The sequence below is a fragment of the Parasteatoda tepidariorum genome, chromosome 6, assembly GCF_982258835.1.
Source record: "Parasteatoda tepidariorum strain Cologne lab strain chromosome 6, Ptep-v5.0, whole genome shotgun sequence".
Taxonomy (NCBI): domain Eukaryota; kingdom Metazoa; phylum Arthropoda; class Arachnida; order Araneae; family Theridiidae; genus Parasteatoda; species Parasteatoda tepidariorum.
In genome coordinates this window covers 97,289,337-97,315,523 of record NC_141760.1, presented here as the reverse complement: position 1 = coordinate 97,315,523, position 26,187 = coordinate 97,289,337, and the positions used below count along the sequence as shown (strand labels likewise).

Sequence of the window (26,187 nt, the reverse complement as noted above, 5' to 3'; positions counted from 1 at the left end):
ATTTCAACAATAGTTACTCATAGTTCATGATGCATAACACGTTATCCAATAATTTATGAATAACAGAAATATTTAAAAAAAATTGACTGCAGTGCAAAAAAAAAAAATCAACTTTAGTCCTACATTTAACTAAGTACCCGATTCAAAATCATATCAATCAACGTCTCTTTTAACACATTTTTTTTTTTATTCAGTAACAATCTAAAATGTTACAAAGCTAGTAACAAATGTGTGTAATTTGTGTGCTGTGTTTACTTTCCACACTTGACTACCTTCTGTCATGTCTGCGCCAGTTAGTCGACTCTTCATCTGTGTCCGATGCTTTACACAGCCTAATACAGGACTTGCATTAGTGAACCTTGACCTCTGTAAGCCTTGTATCCGGCATACAACGCAAAATATTGACGCAAATCTGCTCGGGGTAAGCTTGGGAAATGAGAACAATGAGTTTTTTTGGGGAGAAAATAACGTCAAATAAAGAAAATGAAGACTAAAGTGATGTCCAAACACAGACATGGTGTTGCCAGATTTGGTAAATGAAAATAAACAGCTCGAGAAATAAAGACAATAATAGATTTTTTTTTTTCTATTTTGTTTTACCCTTTCACTTTTGTTTGTTTGAGATAGAAAAATATTTGCAACTAATTATTCTGTTTTGTTTGGCTCAAAGAAAAAACATTTTTAGTTTTAGTTTCTTCTTTATGAAATATTGAATTCATTGTTTTAGCGTTTTATGTAATTTTTTTTCAAACAAATAATTGAATTTCATTTGTGTAGGGTAAGTAAATAGCTAAGCAAATAAATAAAATTTACAAAGAGCAAAATAAAAAAAGATTTTTGCGTTGTTTTCAGCTAACATCCGTGCCACAGTATTTATTATTATTATCATTATTATTAGCAAATGAACACAAAAATTGGAGAAAAAACGAAAGTTGACAAGTAAGCAGTGCTTTCATGTCTCCATAGACTAACATGGGAATCTGACTCCTGAATGCCCTTAACACTATTATCATTACATTCGATTTTTTTTTTATGCAAATAAGTCAGAACTTGTGCGCTGAGCATGGGATGATAACTAATTATAATTGAAGAAGTGTATTACATGAACTACTAATCTTGACTCGCATTTCAACTTCTTAATTTTTAAAAGCAATTTTAAAATAGAAATTTTTAGCTAAATCCAAGAGAAAATTTAATGTAATAATAACTCCTAACATGGAACAGTAACTAATTGTTATTCTATACTGGAACAATAAGTAATTTTTATTCTAAAATGAAACAATAACTACTATTATATAGTGAAACAATATTAAAATATATTATATGGTAAAAAAATAACTAATTATTAATCTATAATGGAACATTAGTCAATTATTATAATTTCATTATGGAAAGATAATTAGTATTGTATAATTGAAGAACACTTATTAGTTTAGAGCAAGAACACAGTAGTATAAATTTATATTTTTAACATAAAAACATAAACACAATTCCGACCAGAATTCCTATATCTTTTATCAAGTCTAAGATAAGAATGCAATAGAACAGTAAGTCCTAAGATTGAAGAAATAAATAATTATTATTCTATAGTGGAACAGTAATAATTATTATTCTATAAAGGAACAATGACTATTTGCAAGAGCAAGCGTAAGCTACTATACTTATTCCACCTTTCAGCTTTACAAAGAAAAAAAATCAAAAGCAATTTCAGACAAGAAAGTTTAAAATTTAAATCAAACCTAAGAAAGAATGCAATGGAACAATGCAATAACTCCGACCATCTTATAAAACAACTTTTACCTCGGGCAGATTAAACCAAACAGTCGAATACCCTGCACAATAAGAGGAGAGTTAATACCTTTTTCTTATGGCAATATAATCTTCCCAAGTACAATGTAAGCGAAATTTTTACTCAATAATACCGAATTCTTGCAGCATTATTTGCCCGCCAAGCGGTTGCGGAAATCAAAGAGGGCGGAGAATTTCTAAAAAGAGTGAGACGCTTCTACATTTTCTATAATCTTAGTTTAATTAAGGGTAAGTAATTTCAGAACTGGCGCGTTGAAAAGACGCTGAGAGAGTGTTGAAATGCTGCGTCTTTCGAGGTTGACGTCGGTTGTAATCCCTTAATAACTTACGCTATATTTTCCCGACACAATACCTTCGCCTCCTAGCCATTCTCATTTCTCCATTACAATTCTTTAGGCTTCCATAGGCGTCATCTTCAGGCAAGATTTCATTCTTCTTTAGGCAGAAGCGTAAATAAGCAATAATGAAGAAAAGGTTGCAAAGTGTGATTTCTGTATCGCCAGTCTTGGCGATTTATTTCATGCCAAAGAGAAAAATATCTGTTATTTTACATTTTGAATGATTTTGAGACTTTTTCTTTGTAGGTGACACTAATAACTATCCAGCTCGACTATAAAACCGTCATAAACTAGAAAAGGTCTAAAATGAAGAGTGTTGTTGTAAATATTCATAACAGACAATGTAGATATACAATGCACTCTCAGAAATAAAACTCTCTCTTTTTACGATTCAGCAATCCTTGAGCTGAATTTCGTTAACTTCGAGAATCATTTCGTTGATTTAGTGACGAAACGAGAACTATCAAATACCCCTAGCAACGATTTTACTTTGGCCCTTTTTGATCTCAAAATTGGTCAACATGGCTCCTATAAGAGCATGCATCGAGGGTCCAATATCGGGATGTCTAGGTTTTTTAATATTGGTCCTAGAATGACCCATATAGGGCCTGCATTGGCCAATATAGAACCCATATTGGCTAAATAATAGATATAAAATATCAGGGGAATCTGGCAATTCTATATAGGACCGATATTGGTTATAAAGTGGCTGTAAAATATTGGGTTTATCGGAAAATTCTATATAGGGCCAATATCGGAAAAATAACAACCCTTAGAACGCTTATTGAACCGTGATTCATGAATATTGGCCCAATGAGAGCCCAAGTTATTTTGCTGCTAGGTATATGACGAAAATGTTTCCTCAACTCCGAATCTCATCGAAGTTTATTGTGGGAGATTTTTTAACAAAAATGACGTAACTAGAAAAAAAACTAGACCATTGGAAATAGAAGAACGAAACAAGTTGACCTGGCTTTATGGTGGTTATGGAGTTGCTCTCCTATCAAGAAGATCCCGAGTTCGAATACCATTTGGGCTTGTATATAATTTATCTTGCTGTTCCATCTGTCTCTATTGTGTTGTTAGAACGATGTAGATCCATCTATATGGCACCCACGAAAAAGTGTGTAACAATACAGCCCAATAGTTACCATGAGGCACCATTAGTGAAGCTTGGTAACTACCGGGCATTGATGGATATTTTGAAATATTTCTTAACTTTTGATGAAATTCGTTTCCTCGAAGAAATATCGATAGTTATTTCATCACTTTTACGAAATTTTCACTCAGAACACATACCAGAAAGTACATTCGTCGAAAACACAAGTTCGTAATATTTGAATATCCATTTTTTACAGTGTGAGATATAGGTTAGCTTATTTTAGAATAGGACATCAAACCATTAAAATTGAATCCCTGCAGATGAAAATCTGATGATTTGATCAAGAGATATTCAGAGTGCTCGCTTTTTTACTTTGCACACTGTGCATAAGGCGTCGAGGAAAATTAACCAGCGTGCGTGTTAGGTTATAAAAATATACCTGAATGATATCAACCACTCACGGTTAGCTCGATGACAACGGTACTTCAACCAATGATCCATCTACAGCTGACGATATTTTGTGTTAGCTCTGTGGTGATTTAGAAACAGGGAAGAATACGAATCAACCAGTCATAGCGAGGATTCGAACCGTGTGTGCCTGTGTCAGAAGCAAACACTCTTTTCCAGCAGTAAAGCTACTATTGTTTGGAATAATTTTTCAAGTATAAGTTCGTCTTGACTGGATATATTCAAGTCAGATAACAGTCATGTTGAGCATGTTTGGGAACCAATAAACCATTTACATGTAGCATGATGTAAGCTAATTGCAGTAAAAAGAAATAATCCGATACATGATTCTTTGTTTTGCCATTTGCGTTCGAAATTAAAAAGTTTAAAGTAATTCACTAAAATTATTGGCTGTTCAATAGCAGTAAAAAAATAAAAAATAAAATAATGAATTCTAATAAATAATAAGGTTTTTATAATACGTAAATTGTGTATTAGTTTTTAAATACCAAGTTAACACAAATCAATAATTCTAAATATTCTGCAATTTCATCTGCAAGCCTTTGCATTTTCTTAAGTAAACTTTTTACATTTAACCATTACATATTTAGCTAAGTAAAGTCTTGCTATTATGAAAACATAGCTCTATTTTATACAATTAGCTATTTCATAATGTAAAAAGTATCTAAAAAAAGAAATGTTATATGCTTAAAAAAGATAATCACACCATGCTGAACCCTTAAAAATTCGCCAATTCGACATGTTTTCTGGTCATGTCTTTCCATTTATTTTCCAGCAACCCTTTTTAATAGGGGGACTTTATGAACGATATAGCAGTGATTGTAGAGATGTGCGAGATTATAATACAGCTCCAAAGTATAAAAGAGTTCCTGGCATCAGAAACTGACGATAGGGTCTGTCCCTCATCTCCTCTTTCCCAACATTGATATATTAACGAATGACCCCCCTTTCATACCCCCTAACCCCCTTTATTCTAAAACATGGAGCTTTTATATGGGGAGGGTTACAATACTTTTCAAGTTGAGGTCGCCAATACTAATCTTCACCAAAGACAATGATTTATATCGGATATTTAATGTGCGAGTTAAGTATTAAAATGCTAAATCACACATAACTATATATGAATATTTTGAATTTCTGGAAAGAGTTCTATGGAAAAAAAAAAGTTTAATTATCGATGCTTATTTTAGTATCGTCGAGGCTTAATTTATTATAAATAAGAAAGTATTTTAATTAAGTAATTATTTGATATGAATGAATTGTATTATAATTCATTTTGTAAATAAACATGCCCTAACCAACTCAACTATTTAAATTACTTTTTATCTACAGAAATTTATAGATAAAAAAGTTTAAATGCAGTTGTAATAGGCAAAATATTAAAAATTTCAAAACTCAGATTATTTTTTCGGATGGAAGGGAATGCCTTGTAGAAATTGTTTATAATCTGTGAATACTGAAGAATTAACAGTTAATTAAGTGTAATTGTAATGACTAAAACAATAAAATCTTAAGATCTTGGTTTATTTTTCAATATGAAATGAAAATTAACCGCAACTCATTTGAAACTGCCTTTATGTATGTCCGCTTTTATGAATGTCTGCCTTTATGTATAAAGTATGGTTAAAACTACCGAGGAATATAGAAAAATGTGTAACATTTCTGAGTGTATGGGAGCACCAAACAGCTGGGTGATTTTTACCAAGGCACTTTGGTACTGATTTTGATATTAAAATTAAAAATAAAGTAAGGTTTTATAATAAGTGATAAAATTTGGTAAATGAGGAAACATTTGGTAATTAAATCATGATATTTTAGAGCATGGGATAAAAACCATTTATTTGGTTAAAATTGCTTTCCAGTTTTCTATTTTTAACTAAATGTGTGGTTGTAAGAACTTTAATCTGAAAAATAAAAACTTTTGGTAAGCCGTTACCGTATGAAACGGAAAATTACCAGATCACTTTATGGTTCAAATGCGATATTTTTTTTTGCTTTTATTAACCAAATATCTGATATTTTTTCGAAAAATGTCATTACTATGCAGTACGGTAATTTTACCACAATTTTTTTCTCCGTGTGCAAAAACAGAAACATTTTAAAAAACATTTGAAATGTTTACCTTTAAGAAGTGACTTTGGTGTGAACTTTCGATTTATTTAGTATTAAATTCCTTTCGTCATGTAGTTATATAGGTTTTTGTCATTATTATTTCATATTTTCTAGACTAAAATTTTAAATAAAATATGTGAATCGAATGCCTTTTGTTTTCAATGAAAATCAAGATAAAAATAAATATTGCGTTCAATTTCATTAAATTTATTTTAAATTATTGAAAAAAAAAGTTTGATCCCCGATGTAATATCAATTCAATCCTATCCTAGCTGGAAATAGGCTATCTGCCAAAATACTAATTTGCTCTTTTGCTTTAAATGAAATTACCAGTTCAAAAAATTCACACGAAAAATAACCTGTGCAACAAACGTAACATAAGAAAAGAGTAATATTGTTTCATATTAAATATAATGCTGACCAAACTGCTTTTATTTTGATTTTTTTTCCTTATAATTTAATGAACTAAGCAAAATACAGGAATTCATAATTCTTTAAGCATCTTTAATAACATTTTTAATTTATATGACTATTTTAATACTTAATAAGTCCCCTTGATGTCAGAATTAGAGCATTGAAGCCAAATATTTATATTTAGACAGACTTTATTTTGTATTTATAGAAAAAAAAATCGCGCAGCATTCATTTTTTGCGATAATTATTTACTTTAATGTACTATCATTTATTGATTTTATCAGTATAGAATTATACACAAGAAAAAAAAATTTCATTACATAATCAAAAACATTGAAAATTTTTATCTAAATTTTGCATTGTGAAAAAAATTATTATAAAATTCTGGTGCAAACTTTCTGGGACTGTCAGTGATATTCTTGTAACATGCGAATGAACCTATTAAAAATAATTCCTTTTCTTAAAATATTAAAAATTTAATCTAGATGTTTTAAAAAAAGTCTTTTTATTATAAGTTGGAAAGTACTGCAACATATTTAATACAGAAAACTTTCGATATTTTATAAATTTTAAAAATCCATTATGATTTATTTATTATTATGTAGCTCTATATTTCAAATTTACAATAAATTTTAATATTTCTTTGATATGCTTGATTTGTAAATTATGATAAACTCTAGGTATTGCATAAGAATACATTTAAATGTTTACTTACACCACTTAAATTCTTACTATTGCATAACTGTACCATTCAAAGGATTACTATTATATTCGCACACGTTTTAAACACTTACTATTTCATAAGTATACCAATTAAATGATTTTTATAGTAGCATAAAGAAGTATACATTTGATTCACTTATTATTGTATAAGCATACTATCTGTCGCATAAGTATGTCACTTAAACGAGCACTTTTGCATAAGCCTACCACTTAAAACTGCTATCGAATAAACATACATTTTAAGAGCTAACTGTTGCATAAATATACAAATTAAAAATTTACAATCCCAAAAGTATGCAACTTAAATGCTTTTTATTACGTAAATATACTTTTACACTTAATTTTCACAAATATGCACTTTGTTAACAATTTACAAAATTAAATGTAATGCCATTTATGCATACATTTTAACACTAGAAAGACTGAAATACCAATATTGCCCAAAAAGCAGTCAAAATGACTGCATTGTGAAAAAATAACTAATGTGTAAAAAAATTTGTTTAAAATTAATTTTTAATATTTTTGATATTATTTTCAGTTATATAACAAGTTATTAGTAAATATCAGCAATAAAAATAATTATAAAAGTCACAAAATTCTAAGAAATTGTGTCATTATATTCATCATTGTTTTTCTAATTGAAATTAAACAGCAGTCAAAATGACTTCCTTGGAGAATCTAGTGTTTAGCGGCTTTTTTTTTCTTTTCTTCCAGACGTGGACACAGTGTTTAACGGCTACTATATAAGTAAATATTTTCTTTACAATTAATAGTCTATTGCCACATTTAGCAACTGTTGTCAGTTAAATAACACCATATCATCGCCAAATGTGGCAACCCTACTTAAAGAGAGTGCCTAACTCTCAAAGGACACCAAAGAATAAGCGCCTACTGTCATCCTGATTAAATTCCCGCATCTTCTCCAATTTCACGTCTCACATCCTACCCAGAGACCATTCTTCAGGAATTTCTCCACCCACACCCACTTGCACAACATACATCCCCACCCCATTACTCTGCCACACAAGGAAGGGGGTTGAAAACAAGACTTTTAGAAAAGTCGGCTGCATTAGAGGATTAATGCCAATGTAATTGAAATCATCATAATTGATGCCAACAAGGCACCCTGCTTTCCCTTCGTTAAATCTTAAAAGCGTCGCCAGCAGGCAGCCTAACCTTGTTAATATATTTTACAAAAAAAAATTGCTTTCTGCTTGCCAAGAGCGAGGCCAAGTTAGCTTGATTGACAGTGACCATATTCAGGGTGATTATTTTAATTAATTAATATAATTTAGTTAGGTTAAATACAGCGTGAGCCCCTGTCTTATTACGTTAAGGAGTTTGGACGGAAAGTTTTATGAAGGAGTGTTCGAATTTTGATGATTTCTAACCCGTTTAAGATCAAGTAATCCCTTAAGTTCATCTTTTTCATTAAGGTTGAAGTGTTTTAGGGGATTTTAATTTATGATTCGCTTTGATTTACTAAAGAGAAGAAATTATATAAGATTTCTCATTAGAATTTTCTTAAAGGGATCATTTTGATTTTCAAGTTTAATCTGTAATGAAAAATTTGAATGAAATAAAAACTTAGTGACTGAATCTGGTATAATAAAGAATACATAAAGCTTATTAAAATGGAGAAGAAATGGTACCAATTAAGCCTTCTTAACTCAAATTTTTCGTAACCGCCGTGATTTTCGTGATGCTTATGTTTTGAGATAAACTATTGTTTATGAATTGGAAAACGATATTATTTGGATTTTCTCATTGGAATATTCTTTAAGGAATAATTCCAATTTACAAGTTTAAACAAACTACAGAAATTTGAATGAATTAAAAATTTAATCATTGAATTTGATATAAAGAATACATAAAGCTGTGTAAAATTATCTTCAGAAAATACATTAATTAACACTATTACAACTAAACACTAAAAAATATATAATTTAATGCAAACATATGAAGCTTAATTTCTCAGAACTATATTAAATTTCAGGGAACTCAGAGATAAAAAAAATATTTATAAGTTAGAAAGGGCTATGTTAAATTTCTCGATACAATTTTCTTAAGGAGATAATTTCCGTTTTTTAAGTTTAATCTGCATAAAATACTTGAATTAAATAAAAATTTAGTGATTAAGTCTAATAAAGAACACATAAAACTTGTTAAATGAGAAAGAGCGATACTAATTGAACATATTTAACTCAAATTCCTCGAAACCGCATTTAATTTTGTGATACTCGGGTTTTGGATCTAAACAATTATTTACAAATTATTATGAGGTAATTACTTGAAATTTCTCATTCGAATATTCTTAATGGGATAATTGCGATTTAGATTTCTAATCTGCAGAAGAAATCTGAATGAATTAAACATTTAATGATTTAATATAATATAATAAAAGTGCAATTGAATTTGAATTTGTATGACTTAGATTTTCGGAACCGTATTAAATTTTAGAACACTCAGAGATAAAGAAATATATCTATGTTAGAAAAGGTTTTGTAAAATTTCTCAATACAGTTTTCTTAAAGAGATAATTGTGGTTTGTTAGTTTAGTCAATATAAAATATTTGAAAGAAATAAAAATTTAGTGATTGAATCTGGTATAATAAAGAACACATAAAGCTTATTAAATGAGAAACAGCAATACTAATTGAACTTTTTTAATTCAAATTTCTCAAAACCGCATTTAATTTCATGATATTCAGGTTTTGAGATTAAAAAAATTATTTGCAAATAATTATGAGGAAATTATTTGAAATTTTTTATTAGAATCTTCTTAAAGGGATAATTCCGATTTAAATTATAAATCTGTAGAAGAATTTTGAATGAATTAAACATTTAACGATTTAATATAATATAATAAAAAAATAACTGAAGTCTTTATTGAATTAAATAAAATTGAATTTGTATAACTTAAATTTCTCAGAACCATTACAAGTTTCGTGATACTCATATTTTGAGATAAACAATTCTTTACAAATTCTTATGAAGAAATTATTTGAAATTTTTATTTAGAATATTCTTAAAAGGATAATTCGATTTAGATGTTTGATCTATAGAAAAAATTTGAATGAATTGAACACATAATGATTTAATATGTTATAATCAAAGCTTAACCCCGTCCCTCCCCCATCATGGGGCATCCGGAGAATTAATATGTTATAATAAAAAATATATAAATCTTTATTGAATTAGATAAAATTGAGTATGTATTAATTTAATTTCTCGGAAACATATTAAATTTCGTGATTCACAGAGATATTTTTAAGGTAGAAAGGGAGAATTGCTTAAAATTCCTCAATGGAATCTTCTTAACATTAGATTGCTCAAGGAAGTCATTTTGACTACTTTTTAATTTCAGTTGGAAAAACAATGATGTATATATTGACACAATTTCTTAGAATTTTGTGACTTTTTGTAGAACATATAATTCTTTTTATTGTTAATATTTACTAATAACTTGTTATATAACTGTAAATAATATAAAAAATATTAAAAATTAATTTTAAACAAATTTCTTTACACATTAGTTATTCTTTCCCAATCCAGTCATTTTGACTAGTTTTTGACAATATACTAAGGTTTAGATATATACTAAGTTTCAGTCTTTCCAGTGTTAAAGAGATAATTTCGATTTTCAAGCTTATCACGAAAAAAAATGAATGGGTTAAGTTTGAACGGGTTAAAAATTTAGTGATTGAATATGAAACAAATTGAATCTGATAGGAACATATACAACTTATTACACAAGGAGAAAAAAAAATGTTTTAATTTAACCTGTTTAACTCGAATTTCTGTGACCCATGCTAAAATTCACAGCCCGCAGATTATAGGTTATACAATTACATCAATATAACCTGAAATTTACTAGAAAACACAGGCTTTTATTTTTTTTAAAAATATTTTTTTTTCATCGATTTCAAATGTATACAGCCTTGCTTATGTGTGGAACAATGCCTGCCCTAGAATAAAAATACGAAATATCATAGAGAAAAAAAATACTATTTCATTTTGTTCTAACTCCAAATATTATATAGATAATGACATTTTTTGCCGTTCCAGAAACAAGCCGAACCCAGCTCTCCACATCTGTCAGTATGACAGGTGACTAATTGAGTTCAACTTCTCCCTCCAATATCTCCAAATAAGATGGAACAATAAACAGCTATGGTTGCCAGATTCAAGAGCTCACAGCGATGAATCAAAATTCCTCCGAATAAATGATGCTTGAAGCATAACGATCAATTAATAAAAGATAATATAATGATTATTATTACAGTGCTGTTTTCCTACATTTCATTAACACAATAATTGTCATTTAATCCTTTCACAATCTTAATTTCTTTAAATGGAAAAAGTAAAATAAATAAACAAATAAAAATAAAAACATTTTTGTCAAAAATAACATAAATTTTAAAAAAAAAAATTCATAAAAATAATGCTAAATTTTATTTATTTAGTTTAATTTGTAATTACCGAGATTAGAATTTTGCTTATTTTTCTCTCGTTTGATGCAGAATCAAATATTGAAGGATCATTTATCTACTATAACTAGAAGACATACAACGAAACAATTAATTCAGCTAAAACAATTCCTTTTTCATTTTTGTTTGTTTTTGTGATAACTTAAAATAAGAAACCAATACTATGAACTAATTCAGAAAAACGTGCAACAAAACTAATTTTTGATTGATTAGAGCTGTAAATCACTCACATTACAAAATGCTTATCAAATCCTATGAAAAACTCTTCGGGATGTAGCCCGCAAACCATTGATGGATGAAAGTTATAAAATTGATAGTTAGATCTACTCAATAAATTTGGTTCAATAAATTTGGTTTGGTTCAATCAACGTGAAAGCATAAAAAATTTATTTGGCGACACTTCTATTCTACGAATCGTCAAATCTCCGTAGAGTCAAACTTAGTAGCCTTACGAGAAAATGTGATGTTAAGTACAGGTGTGAAAAGCACTTTCACCTAAAACAGCTATTCGTCAATCTTTGAAAAGTAACAAAGCATTTCATCTCCCCAATTAATCAAATAAAATTACTTCTGATAAAAATTTTGTCGCATTTGCCCAAGGGACAGTACAGAAATCTTAGGTTCATTATTTTTTTTTTATTTATATTTTAATAGCGTCCTCTTATTTTTGTCTTATTTTGTCATATATAGGCATACCCTCCAACTGCTACGGAATTTCCGTAGTTTCAGAAATCTTCCTTTCTGACGGTAACAAAATTAATGTCTTAATATTTAAAAAAAATTAATTTTAGCGTAACTTGTCCACTATTACTTATAAAAGTGCAGGCCATATGGCTAGATTCTTAAGTTCTGATAAAAGTTTTATGAGAGATCCATTTGCTTTAAAATTTCTACTTTGGTTCGCTACCACTAGAAAGAATTATTTTCAAAATCCTCATAAGTTGGAGGGTGTGTATATAGGTATTATTCTAAGGTATTAGAAAAAGTTATTTAAATAAAAGTAGTATTTTTGTATAAAATCAGTATAAAAAGAAAATGAATTGTTTTTTAATAAAATTGTAGTGTGAAGGAATATCGGCTAGCTCAAATTAATTGTAAATTAGGACAAAAGTGACTAAAAGTACACTTAATAAAGAATTTTAATTAATAACCACAGATACAAACATAAATTACATTTGAACAAAAAGTAAAAGAATTTAATATTTAAGAAAACTCGGGGAAAGGGGAAAAGTCATGTTTAGGGTTTCATATATCCGAACTTGAACTGAGTCTCGGTGGTGGGGACATAGGTGGCACCACAGGGTATGGGTTTGTTACAAAATTAGTTATAATTTCTTTAAATCAGCCACATTGATTGAATTAAACTTCAACATATTTCATGCTGATTATACATATTGCTGAACAACATATTTCATGCTGATTAAATTTTGAATTTTGATAATTATTAATCATTTTTGACCTCCCCCCCTACAATGACCTTTCGACAATAATCTATCTATCTCTCTCTCTCTCTGTATATATATATATATATATATATATATATATATATATATATATATATATATATATATATATATATATATATATATATATATATATATATATATATATATATATATATATATATATATATATATATATATATATATATATATATATATATATATATATATATATATATATATATATATATATATATATATATATATATATATATATATATATATATATATATATATATATATATATATATATATATATATATATATATATATATATATATATATGAGAAAGCAACACATTTCTGAAATCCACTTAAAACCAAACTATCTCTACGTGCCAGGCAACAATAAGAATATAAAAAATAACAGCAACAAAAACAAAGAAAAACATCACTTTTTACATAAAGTGTCGGCGCAAGAACAACACACATACAGTGACACTTCATCAAAACGTAGCATCCAATCCTTTTATCTCTTGTCACGCGAATTGTCCATTCATACATACCCCCCTTTCTCGACATATAACTCAGACCGTAATCACACATGGTGTTGCCACGGAGGTGGAACAAAGAATAAACGAAAGAGAAAAAAAAGAATGTCATTAAAATACTTCCCACCCCAAAAACATCGTTTTCAGTACCTTTAATGAAACCTAGTATTTTCAGACTCTCCATCTTATTACAAAGTACGCCCCCTTCGAAAATATTCTTGGTGCATTTGTAGAGAGACCCTGTTGCCAATGTACCCGATGTAATCTGGGATTTTTGGCAGGATAAGTTTGTTCTTGGATGAGATTTTGTCGTAAATATTTTGCTGTCAAAAAAGTGTCTTCGTAGATAAAGTTGGAGTAGGAAAAGAAATAAAAAAAAAAGGGAGAAAATGTGTTGTTTTGATATGAATTTTACCTTTCAGGAATGGGATCCAAAATTTGCACGCGAGATGTTTTCGTTTGATGATGTTTGTCTCAAACGGAATTTCATATTTTGTAAGTTGTTGAGTTGTTTTATCTTCCAAAATTAAGGTGATATAGGTCAAATATTTAAATTCTTAGTAGTTTTAGTTGTAAATTCTTTTACCAGACATTTCTTCGAATTTTCAGATTTAAAGTTTTAGATTTGCGAAAAATTAAAATCTTGATTATTAGAAATTATACGTAGTGATTAAAGAAAAGAAGATTAAAAAAATTTTTTCGATTATTGGTCTCGATAATGTAAATATATTACATTTGTAATATTATCTTTTGCAGTTTTAAACTAGTATTAAAAAGATGGGAGCAATGATCAAATTCGAAAAATTATAATATTCGATTTTAAGATTTATTATTTAAACTTTGGTTATGTAATTAAATCTTAGGATATTAATCTTCTATAGTAAACGTTATTTAATAAATTAATCTAATTATTATAAGGATTTAATAGATTTGAGAGTTTTGGCAGAATTAGTTTATTCTTGGTCAAGATATTGTCGTAAATGTTTCGTCTGTCGAAAAAGTGTTTTTAGTAGATAAAGTTGGAAAAAGGAAAGAGAGAAAAAAGGAAAGGGGAAAAAAGGAAGAAGAAAAGGAAAAAAAAGAAAAGGATGAAAATGTGTATGTTACTTTGAGGGAATAGGATATGAAATTAGAAATTTGTTCGCGAATTGTTTTCATTTGATGATGTTTTGCTAAAATGGAATTTTATATTTCCTAATGATTTTTTTTTAAATAATAAATTCAAACATCCCTTTTCCGTTTCGTCTCTTTTTTTACTCCTGTTCATATGCATACCATTCATATCATCATTTAATATTAAGATTATTTTTTATTTTAATTTCTTGATCGATTATGTGACCGGATTCCTCTCATAACGCTGCATCAGTCAATAGTAATTTGTTTATTCTGAATTTATAGTAATTAATATTAAAACTCTGGGTTCAGTACTAATTTTTTCGTCCTTTTCTCATTTATTCATCCCTTTTCTTAAAATCTTTCTTTCTTAACATTTATACTAAATGTTAATACATTAAATCTTATTGTTTAATGTAAAATCTTTAAATATATTACTATAAATCTCCAAACTTGAATATTATACCTATATTTTTCATGCTAAAGTAATATCTATACGATTAAATAATTGCATTGTTTAATTTCAACATTAAGTAATGCTCCCAGTTACTACATTATCCATTTATAACACTAGACAGTGACCACAATAGTCAGTTAGAGGACGCTATACTGTGGAGGAAACTTATCATGACAAATTCTGTTTTATTTCGATTGATAATTTGTAAGTTTAAAGTAAAGTATAGAAAGATGTGAGTTCTGATAGTAAGACAAAATAAAGTTTCAAACTATAAGAAGAAAATTTCTTCAAAATATCAAAATGCTAACAATTTATGGCAAGATTGCCTCTTTATTGCATAATTCTGAGTAATCCTGTCGTAATTTGTTTGCATTTTGACATTTTGAAAGAAAAAAATCAGCATTTGAAACTTTATGATCTACTCTCAGTTAGACCTGAAAATTTAAAATTTCAGTTAAGTAGCCTGGTAGACTCTAATAACTTAATAGCCACTTTTTCCTCAAGCCTGGTGAGTCGGTGACTTTTCGAAAGACAAAGTCCTTTTTATTTAATTGCCACAGTTTCCAAACTTTTCTATATTGCTGGGATTGAATTATATTTTTTAATAAATATTCATATTAGAAATAATCTACAACTATAAAAAGTTAATTCACCAATAAAAATAATTGAAATATGTGGCAAAAATTTCTTTAAACATACTGACTTTAAAGAACTTTATTTAAACTTATTGGAGGAGGCGTAATAAATTTAATGCATGCATTAAAACTTCGAAATATGCTAATTCTTAAAGAACTCTCCTTTAAGGAACATGAGGAAACATGACTCATGAGAAAACATTCATGTGGAAATATGAATCTTTCCATTACGGATAGTTGCTAAATTTTAAGATTTAATATTTTCAATATCCAAACGCAAATCCCATTGTTTTAATGCTGATAAAAAAAATTTAAACAATGATATCTATATTATCCAGTTAACAACACTGCTCAATTACTACTGTGGCTAGTTAATAGATATTTAAATGTCATATTAAGTCTTAACATTTAATATTGACTCTTGACGCTTGTGAAAAACCTTAACATTTAATTATTATTTAACAATTTTCAAATTTAAATGTCATTCTTATATTTTTCATGTAAATAGTGAGCCGTAAAAGATTACTATCTACAACACCAAGATCCAATTATTACTTTGTCCAGCTAAACTATATTTATCATGAATTGATATTTATCTCAAAAATCAATCAAAAAAACATAACGCTTTATAAACAAAGATACATAACAATTATCATTCTCAAATTTGTCGATATCACGTCAACACAGTTATGATAAATGCGTTTCTCGACATCAAATCCATTGTTATTCCATCGACGTATCCCAGAAATGAAATCAACCTACTGATAGACATCAGCATTTATCTGATTTATCAAGGATTAGCAGAATCAAGTTTGGTTGTTCGATAGTCTGATATATACTCCCTGAATTTTATATCAGTTTCATCCACTTATTAGTTCTGCAAGGGTGGCAACATGCTTCGAAACCTATGAAGAGAGAAGAGCCTTTGTTCTAGCGAAGCTTGAAGACAGGATTTATAGCAGTTTTTAATCTGATTGGATCGCATGACAGGAATTTATTTTTGATTTATGCTAATAACTGGATAATAACCGGACGATTAGGGAATCTTTTCAGCGATCAAGAGGACATTAAAAAGAAAAACTTGTGACATAACTTGTCAAAAGTGATTTTTTATTCACCTTTTCGTTTGTTACGTCGTATTGTGTTTGCAATGATAGAAACGAAAGCTATTTCTTAAAGAAGATTACAATCGGAAAATGTATAATCCATCATCATTTATTTTGATGAGCAAAAACTTTTCATATTATATTATCCCATAAATATTGTATAGTGAAACCTTTGATCGTTCAAACCTACGTAGGAAAATTTTTTCTTCGGACAGTACGGCGACGGTATTATACCAGCCTAAAGAAAATCTGTTGTTTTTGATGGGTTAAATAATAATCTTTTATAATTAAAATTACTAATGAGATATTTTAATGGGTTAACGATACTATTTGATAGTTTTATATTTCTTTCTGATTGTTAGATTTCTTTTTCTCTATTTTTGTTACGCTATTCTTAATTCGAACATTTCCTTCAATATTTTTCTAATTATTGTATGTAATTATATTTTCTTTGTATTTGTTTACTGAGTGTAAACAAAGAAAGTTTGGAAATGGTCAAATAACTCGAGAATTATTCATGGAATCAAAGAGTGGAACTAGATACAATCATTGCTATTTAAATCTATTCAATGATACCAAATTCGATCCACTACGGATGGAGCTGGGAAAAACTTTGAAATCTTAAATACGAACCCCTATTTTCTTATTGCAGATTTGGATTCTTCAGAAAAAGTAACTATATTTGAGTTGTAGGTTTATGCATTTTGTTTTCCGGTAACCGAGAAAATTAAAAATGGTACAAATTGTTTAAAGGAGTAGTAACTTGATACAAATCAGATTGAATATAAAAATAAATAAAAATAAAAATGTTTCTGTGTCTTTTTTTCTTTTTTTCGAAAAAAAAATTATAATAAATTTAACGAGAAAAATCAATTTAACGTTTCTATTTTTATCTTCTTAATCTGATGACTCTCGTGATTCCCCATTTTAAACTATTCAAAATAGTAATAACTCGAGATCCATCAGATTAAAAATAAAAATAAATAAAACAAAAAATTTTCTGTAATTTTTTTTTAGAAAAAAAAGTCGATAAATTATTTTTTTCAACATGTCTGATTTTATTTCCTTAATCTGATGGGTCTCGAGATTCACCATTTTTAACAGCTTGTATTTTGCCTACAATTCGTTACTTTTTTCTGGAAAATCCAAAACCGCAATAAGAAATATATAAGTCTACATAAGCCTACAATTCGTTACTTTTTTCTGGAAAATCCAAATCCGCAATGAGAAATATATATGTCTACATAAGCCTACAATTCGTTACTTTTTTCTGGAAAATCCAAAACCGCAATAAGAAATATATAAGCCTACAATTCGTTACTTTTTTCTGGAAAATCCAAATCCGCAATAAAAAAAAATAGAGGATAATTTTTAAGACTTCAAAGTGGGCCCCCAATCCAGCTTCAAGAAGAAGGGGTGAAGGTCCGAGTTTGATATCATAGATATAATAGCTTTATATATAACTTTATTATTATTATTATTAGATATATTATAACTTTAAAGAATATTGACTGTGATTATTTTCACATTTTCGACCCAATGAGTTTTCAAGATATTTGATCATTTAAATTTTTTTTTTAACACTCTGTATGTTTTATGTGTAATTTTGGTTTATGCTAAAAACTGGGGGAAAACCGAACTATTCGGGAATCTTTTCTGTGCTCAAGAAGACATAAAAGGAACTTCACCTCTTTGTTCGTTTCTTTATAAACCTCTTCGTTTCATACACCATATTGTATTAGCAATGATCGAAACGAAAGCTATTTCTTAAAGATGATTACAATCGGAAAATTGATTTTTTAAAACAGGTCATTTATATTAATTTAGTTACAGTATTATATCCACGGCACATATTTTTAATTTAAGTTTGTTTGTCTGATAATGGAAAGATTATAGAATATTTCCAATAATTAAAAGGGCATTAAATAGAAAAATAAATGACATGTGACATTTAACATAAATCTTTTTTATCCACCCTTTTTTGTTTGTTACAGTACATTTCTTGTTATTTTTTTTAAGGAAGATTCGAGTAAATATACACCGAAGAGCCATTACATTATGACCACCCTGCTAATAACATGTAGGACCACCTTTAGTCCTCAAAACTGCTAGCACTCGCCATGGCATTGATTCCACAAGGTGCTGATAAGTAGTCTGAGGTATCTGGTACCAAGCGCTCACCAACTGGTCCTGCAATTCCCTCTCATTGCGAGAGGGTAGCGCGTCAGCACGAATTTGGTTTTCCAAGTAGGACCACAAATACTCTATTGGATTAAGGTCAGGTGAATTTGGGGGCCAAGACATGACTTGAAAGTCACTGGAATGTTCCTTGACGATTCGACCCTTATGACATGGTGCATTATCTTGTTGGTAAACACCATCCCCCGCAGGAAAAACTGTTGCCATGAATGGGTGAACCTGGTCTGCAACTATGTTCAAGCAGCTTACAGACGTCAGGGATTGTTCTATGAGGATTATGAATCCTAATGTGCCCCATGAAAACATTGTTCCTGGGCGAGAAACCATGAACACCTGGGCAAGTCCATTGCCGTAGATGGAGGGTGGTCATAATGTAATGGCTCTTCTGTGTATACCACCTATCAAAATTTATTTTGATTATCATCTAAATAAATTAATTAATACGCTGTTCTACAAATGTTCTTACTGTGAAACATCAGTTATTTAGTGGAACCAGTTCTTAGGCCAGGGACCATAACTCAAAAAAAAAATTACCTAACATTGCCTTTCCTTTAAATAAATAAAAAATATTCAAAGAAAATAATAATTAATTTAAAAAAAGCTGTTTAAAAAAATTCTTGTAATTTGCCTTTACTTTTATTAAAAAATTAGTAGCAATAATATTTTTTTTTAAATTCTTTAATTTTTTTTCTTCTTTTTTGTTCATTTTTAAAATTACATTCAACCTTTCTGCTTTTTGAAATTATAATAAAGCTCTTAATATTTCATTGACATTTATTCTTACTTACGGACCAAAAAAAAAGAACTAAGTATTTTGGAAGGTGAATCATTCCAGATTTATTCTATTTCCTTTATGCAAAACATGTAATCGTCTTTTCATTTCGATTTATCCATTAAACGAGTCATTTATTCCCATTTAATCACACAATAAAAATATATTTTTCGAATTTTTATCAAGCAATCAAGCGCATAAACTTACTACACCTGGTCTCCTAAAGTAAAATAGACATATTCAACATTTATCGGCTTGCTGAGCTACACCTTATCATTGAAAATTCCACATTTAGTTCAAGCAGGTATTTTCCCCCAACATCACTAAACAGGATGTGGACAAAATTATTCACCACTTTTGATCTTTTTCGTTGGCAAAACGACAGTGTCACCCTCGTCGATAGGCTAAATGGTGTCTACCATTCTTGTTTCCGAATCTACGGACGTGTCTGGACTTGCCAAGTGAATCTGATAAGTTGTGTCACTGATGCGTTCGGCTTCTGGACTTAGATTGATAGTCGGATTGATTGAAAAAGATATTGCTATAGATTTGATCGACGCACAAAGGAGATGTAGTGAACAGAATAGGTCGTTGTGATGATTTAAGGAGTGGTCTTATAGAAAATAATGGCAAAGTGACATGGAGAAGGTTTCTATATAAAAAGAAAAAATAGTCTAGCAATGATAACATTCAAACAATACTTTCAGATACTTATGCTATTTGTATAGCTCTTGATGTGCATATGTTTTATTCAATTATAAGATAGATAATTAGATAATGTTTATCTATATACCTTTCAGTAAGTATTTAATTTGATTATTGCAGTGATAGTGTATATTTTTACATGAAGCTTTATAATGACAAAAATGGACAATGGACATTTTATTGAAAGTATATCTCTCTATTAATCTAAAGACAAATGTACAATGTAATAATGATATTTTTTTCAATTATTGGGAGTACAAATTAGTTCGATCCGTTTTTAAAAGATGGCTCTGCTGTTATGAATGTTTCATAGTGACAGCTGGTTTCGGTGGTTTCAGAAAGGTTAAACATCTGTCAATAACATTCAGTTTATATCGCTTTGAGTTTCATACAAAAACCCTGTTTTTTACTTTGTTGAATATGTCAAATTTTGTGGTAACTAAGCAGCATTTGCGGGAGGTTTTATGTTTCTGCTTTAATTGGATGAAAAGTGCAGCTGAAGCGCATCGAATGCTTGTAGAAGTTTATGGTGACAATGTTCCAACTGATAAATCGTAGGGAATGGTTTCGACGTTTCAAGAATGGTGAATAGTGCTGTATACTATGAGCTGCTACAGCCTGGTGATTCCATTACGGGCTATCGGTATAGGCTACAATTGATTCGTTTGAGCCGTGCATTACGAGAAAAACGGCTGGAATACGAGCAAAGACATGACAAAGTTATTCTTCTGCATAATAACGATCAGCCTGACGTCGCAAAAGTCGTAAAAAATTAATTGGAAACGCTCAAGTGGGATATTTTGCCGCACCCGCTGTATTCGCTGGACATTGCTCCTTCTGATTACTGGTTGTTCCGACGGATGAAGCATGATTTGACAGATCACCAGTTCACTTCTTTCGCAGAAATCGAAAATTGGCTCCTAATTTAGATCGTCTCAAAAGTCGAGACATTTTTTCGAGATGGAATTTGAAAATTGCCTGAGAAATGGTAAAAAGTAGTAGCCATTGATGGACAATGCTTTGATTAATCTGTTCATTCATTTTGCTCTGAAATAAATGCATTTTTGACCACAAAAAAATGGACCGAACTGATTTGTACTCCCAATAAGACAATATTTTTTTAAATTGTTTATTTTATTCAAATCTGAATCACTAGAAAAGTATGAAGCAAAATGGCTAAATGTAGCTCAAATTAAAAAAAAATCAATACATTATAGTTTCAGATCTATAAACAAAAACCTTACACAGAGTCGAAATACAAAATGGCAGGATAAAGTAACAAAACAATCACTTTCCAAGAAGAAAAAAAAAAGTGGTTTAACCAATAGGAAAAAAACTAGAGCAGGATAATGAAAGAAGAAAAATAAGGGACAGGTAAAAGGGGGTCGTTTGGACACCCCCAGCGTGCAAGAAGTAGGGATTAAATTAGAACAAATTTTGAAACATTAGAAAAAATGAGACACTAAAAAGATATTTAAGATTTTAATTAAAATGGATGAAAATTAGTTCTAAATGTAGAATGATTCCCAGAAGTCAAGGTCTGTAGATTCAGAACTGTGTTGAAAGATTTTAGCAAAAGAAACTCAAACCTTTGCTTAGAATTCCACCTATGTAAGTTGATGGAAAATCGTTAAATATCCTGATGATGGACATATCTTTCACGTTATTGTCGAAATTTAAGGGTACGTTTAATTTGTCCATATTGACAAGAAATTGGATAAAAACATTAGCTATTAATATCCAAAACCGAATCTTTTAGAGTTTTGAAATTTGGATTGTTTGCAGGGTAGAAAATGACATTAAATACAATTTTATTTAAAATCATAGCAATTTGGGAGCTAATTCTCGGATCATGAGGTAAACCAATCAAATTGTTGAAGCAAGAACGACAGAGTTTGTTGGATTGGGTGATTAATTTCCTATAGATGGAATAAATAATATTAGAAGGAAATCTTAGGTCAACAATGAGAGCTTTAAAGCCTTTTTTTCTTAGCACATAGAACAATTTTATCTTCATTTCTTCATCGGAGATGTAGTTACTTACTGGCTTAGGGTCATCCGATTTTAGCGTAAGAATATTTTTAATGCTTTTGGATCCAATCTTCCCTGATATTGAAAAAAAAATTGTAAACTGTCCCTACCTACGCTTACGTAACACATTTTTTTTTCTTCAAAACAAAACAAAAATAGGCAGTCAAGTATTATACTCAGAACATTTAAGTTTTGGTGCTAATGAATCCATACTAAAGGATGAAAGATGAATTGAGTATAAACAGCCTAAGTTTTTGTGAGTTTTTAGGATGTCTTTTATGCTAATAGTAAATTAATTATTTAACAACACTGTGTGAATTAATCATTAGACTTCGTTGCTAATTGTAAAAAGTAAACTCCAACACACTATTTTTTACTTTCAACCAATGTACTAACTTGTACTAATTTTACTATTTGAAATATCCAATTCATATTTTATTATCTTCCAAATGGAAATGAAAAAAAATATTGCATTGCCCTTTTGCTCTTTCAGAAAATTACAAGAAATGTGGCTTAGCTTATGTAATCCGTATGAATTGTTGTTCTAGAATGCAAGTTATTTTAAAGGTAACTACGTTTTGATAAATCGTTGCAAATCCCTCCTAGTAGCATATAATTTAAGCAATAATAATTCTTCAGCTACATACCACAATTCACTGCTTCTAAGGAAAAGAAAATCCGACACTTATAAAAGGTCAAGATTTTAAAAGCTTACCACATTAATATATAACTACAGCCAAACTATTAACATATTTATAACTATATATCTAATATATTATACTAAAGTATATATAGTTCACTATAGTATACTATACTATAATATATTAGTATACTATAGTAGATATAGTTCAAAAAGTTAAGTCTCATTCTCCAACACTAGGACCGAAGATTTCCTCCTGCTCTGGGCCAAAGATTGTTTTATGGATTTTCCCTTGGACGAATCAATACGACTTTCATACTTTGTTAGAATTATACTGTACTAATAAGAAAATGAAAAGAGTAATCCTTTGTGATTTGTTCATGATTAATTAAATAACGTTAAAGTCTCCTATTGAATATTTATTTAAATCTAAACGCGTTTCAATGCCATATAGTGCACTTTCAACAGCAGAGGAAGTAAAAACAAATATGGTCTTTTTTCCTAGTGTTCTCTATCGAAGATGGAGTTAAGTGAGAATCAGCACAGTATTTATCATCCTTTCCATTTCATTCTACTGATAAAGATGGTCCATGTAGAAGGTAGACTGTTACTTAATCTAATATTTAGGGAAGTACAGCATACTTTACCATATTGTACAGTCACACTGCATTGTATTATAATATAATAATACCAACATTAATGCAACCCAATTCGCTTTAATACAATATCTTTCCAGTATAATTAAAATTCCCGCATTACCAAGCATTTTTTTTATGAGATCCAAAATTGAAGATGATGTGGAATTAAAACAACTTATATTCCCCCTATGCCCTGTTTCTTTCCTTTTTCTAAGTAAAAACAGTCTTAAGACAGTCCTCTTTTAAGCAACTAAACTCTTCTCATTTAGCTGAAATAAAACTAACTTACTGTGATTTTATTATTGTTTGACTCTTGGCGTTTTCTTTATAAACTCTGTAATTAACTGACTCGCTTCTGCATTTCAGGATTTTAAACTTCCTTGTTTGCTTTTAACAAATTGAAGATCTTCGCCAAACCACTGGAGAAAAAAAAAAAAAGAAGAAGAAGCAAAAGAAGAAGATCATCCGGATGCCAAAACAGCGGGTTGTCGACGAAAAAAGCTGGATCGAGTCATCTACAGCGATCATCAGTGACAAGTTTTCCTCTGATAATACTTCAGCTGTTTCGGATTAACGAGGGAGTGATTCTACGAAACGGTTCCTTATTAGCGTTGCCACGCAATCCGAAAGAACTCACTTTTGACGGTCTTAAAAACAAAACTGCAGTGTATTTTTTTTTTCTTTTGCTGAGTGGCAACAGAGGTAACATCGGCATGAGTCTTTTGAAATGCAAGACCTTCTGTTGCGTCGTTGTTGTTTGAAGATCGGTTTTGTTTGTTGTTATAGGGGTAACTATGTTTTGATTCAGACAGCACTGTGTGAAAATATTTAACTTTCTGCGTTTGAAAAGTTTCAGACGAACAGTGTGTGAGAAAGGTATTTATTATAAATAAAATCACACAGAATAAACTCTTGCAGATTTATTTTATCAAAAGTTTTTTTTTTTTTTCAGAGATTTCAAAAGAGTAAAACAATATACAGGGTATTTTAATCCATAAATACTCAAGTTGCAATTTTTCAATAATATTTTATGGATTAATCTAAATCGTGAAATCAAATAACAAATGCAAAAAAAAAAAAATCTGCCAATTTTTGTCTTTCATTTATTTATTTAATCCCTTTGCTATTCACATTTTATTTTATTTTTGTTTTTTAAGAAGTTAAATTTTTGAACGCAATAAAAGTGTCAACAAAATAAAATTACCAACATTTTAAATTGTGTAAGATTTTAAGAAAAAAAAAAGGGGATTCGAACCCACTATCTGCTTCTGCTTGCTACACGTAAAAGGACGATACCCATCATGGAGGGCATTAGTTAAAAACTAACTGGCACTTTAATTAATTAATTTAACACTTAAGGTCATTGATTAAATTTTTATCTCTTAGAGGGAAATTGCAGAAAATTACTTTCGAGTTAGGCTTGAAAAAAATAATCAGTATTATCTATCGAACTTTTTATACGTATGTTGCCTTCAATAGAAGGGGTTTTTTTTTTCTTTCTTTTTTTTTTAATAAATTGAATTTGAGCCTGCGGACAGTGCCTAAAAAAGATTTAGGGACATTAACGAGTTAAAACCAATTAACACATAATACTTTGGTTTTTGGTCAAAATTATATATTTTTTCTTTACATGACGATATTCTTGGACAAGTTTCCCCTATGCTTTTATTCTTGTAGTTTCAGGTCTAAGTTAAAAGTATATATGATGTTCTAAGAAACACTTTTATACATTTTTGGGTATTTTTTGAAAACACGACAATTCTAATTATAATTCTTTCATATTAAACCAGTTAGTTAATGTCAATAAAATAGATGCGACTAAAAAAATTAATACAAGCCTGGCAAAAAAATGTAAAATTGCAGTTTTATATTAGAATGCTAAATAAGCGACTGCTGCATAATATTTCACAAACTTCTCTAAACCTAACTTAATAATTGGTGACGCCGAGTTTTTTCAAAGCTATTTCACCAAGGGAAAAAAAGTTTAAGTGCCTCACACTTGAGGCGAAGCTATAATTTTAAACTATATCATTTCAATTCGCAAAATATTATAAAAAAATTTTGAATTTATAAATGACATCAATTATTTCTTTTGAAACCTGCTTCAAATGTTTCCTGTAATGCAAAAATTGAAGAAGAAAAAATTGTAAATTGCCCGCTAGTATAAATTAATGAAATTGACACAATCAAAATAATTTAAAACACATGGAAAGAATATATAAAGTTATCTTTTTATTTATAGCCCCTCTAAAAAAAAAAAAGAAGGATTATACTAACTAAACCCTTAATTTCATATTTAGGGATGATGACATGATCATAAACTTTGTATTTAACTGATTAAGTTCGCCCTTTTATTTTTGATTTCAAGAAGAGAAATAACTATTTTTTTTTCCAAACCGTATACGTCACCATATAATCCCTTAATAAATAATGAAACAATATG

General features: G+C 29.2%; 1 long non-coding RNA gene across 1 annotated transcript in view; it reads left to right on the top strand.

Annotated features, from left to right (window-relative positions):
• LOC139425212 (uncharacterized) overlaps positions 1-24,653 on the top strand; it is a 108,497-nt gene extending 83,844 nt beyond the window's left edge. Inside the window, exon 3 of the long non-coding RNA XR_011636489.2 lies at positions 24,111-24,653. This is a non-coding gene — a long non-coding RNA (uncharacterized LOC139425212). The remainder of the gene's footprint in view (positions 1-24,110) is intronic.
• The last annotated feature ends 1,534 nt before the right edge of the window (positions 24,654-26,187 follow it).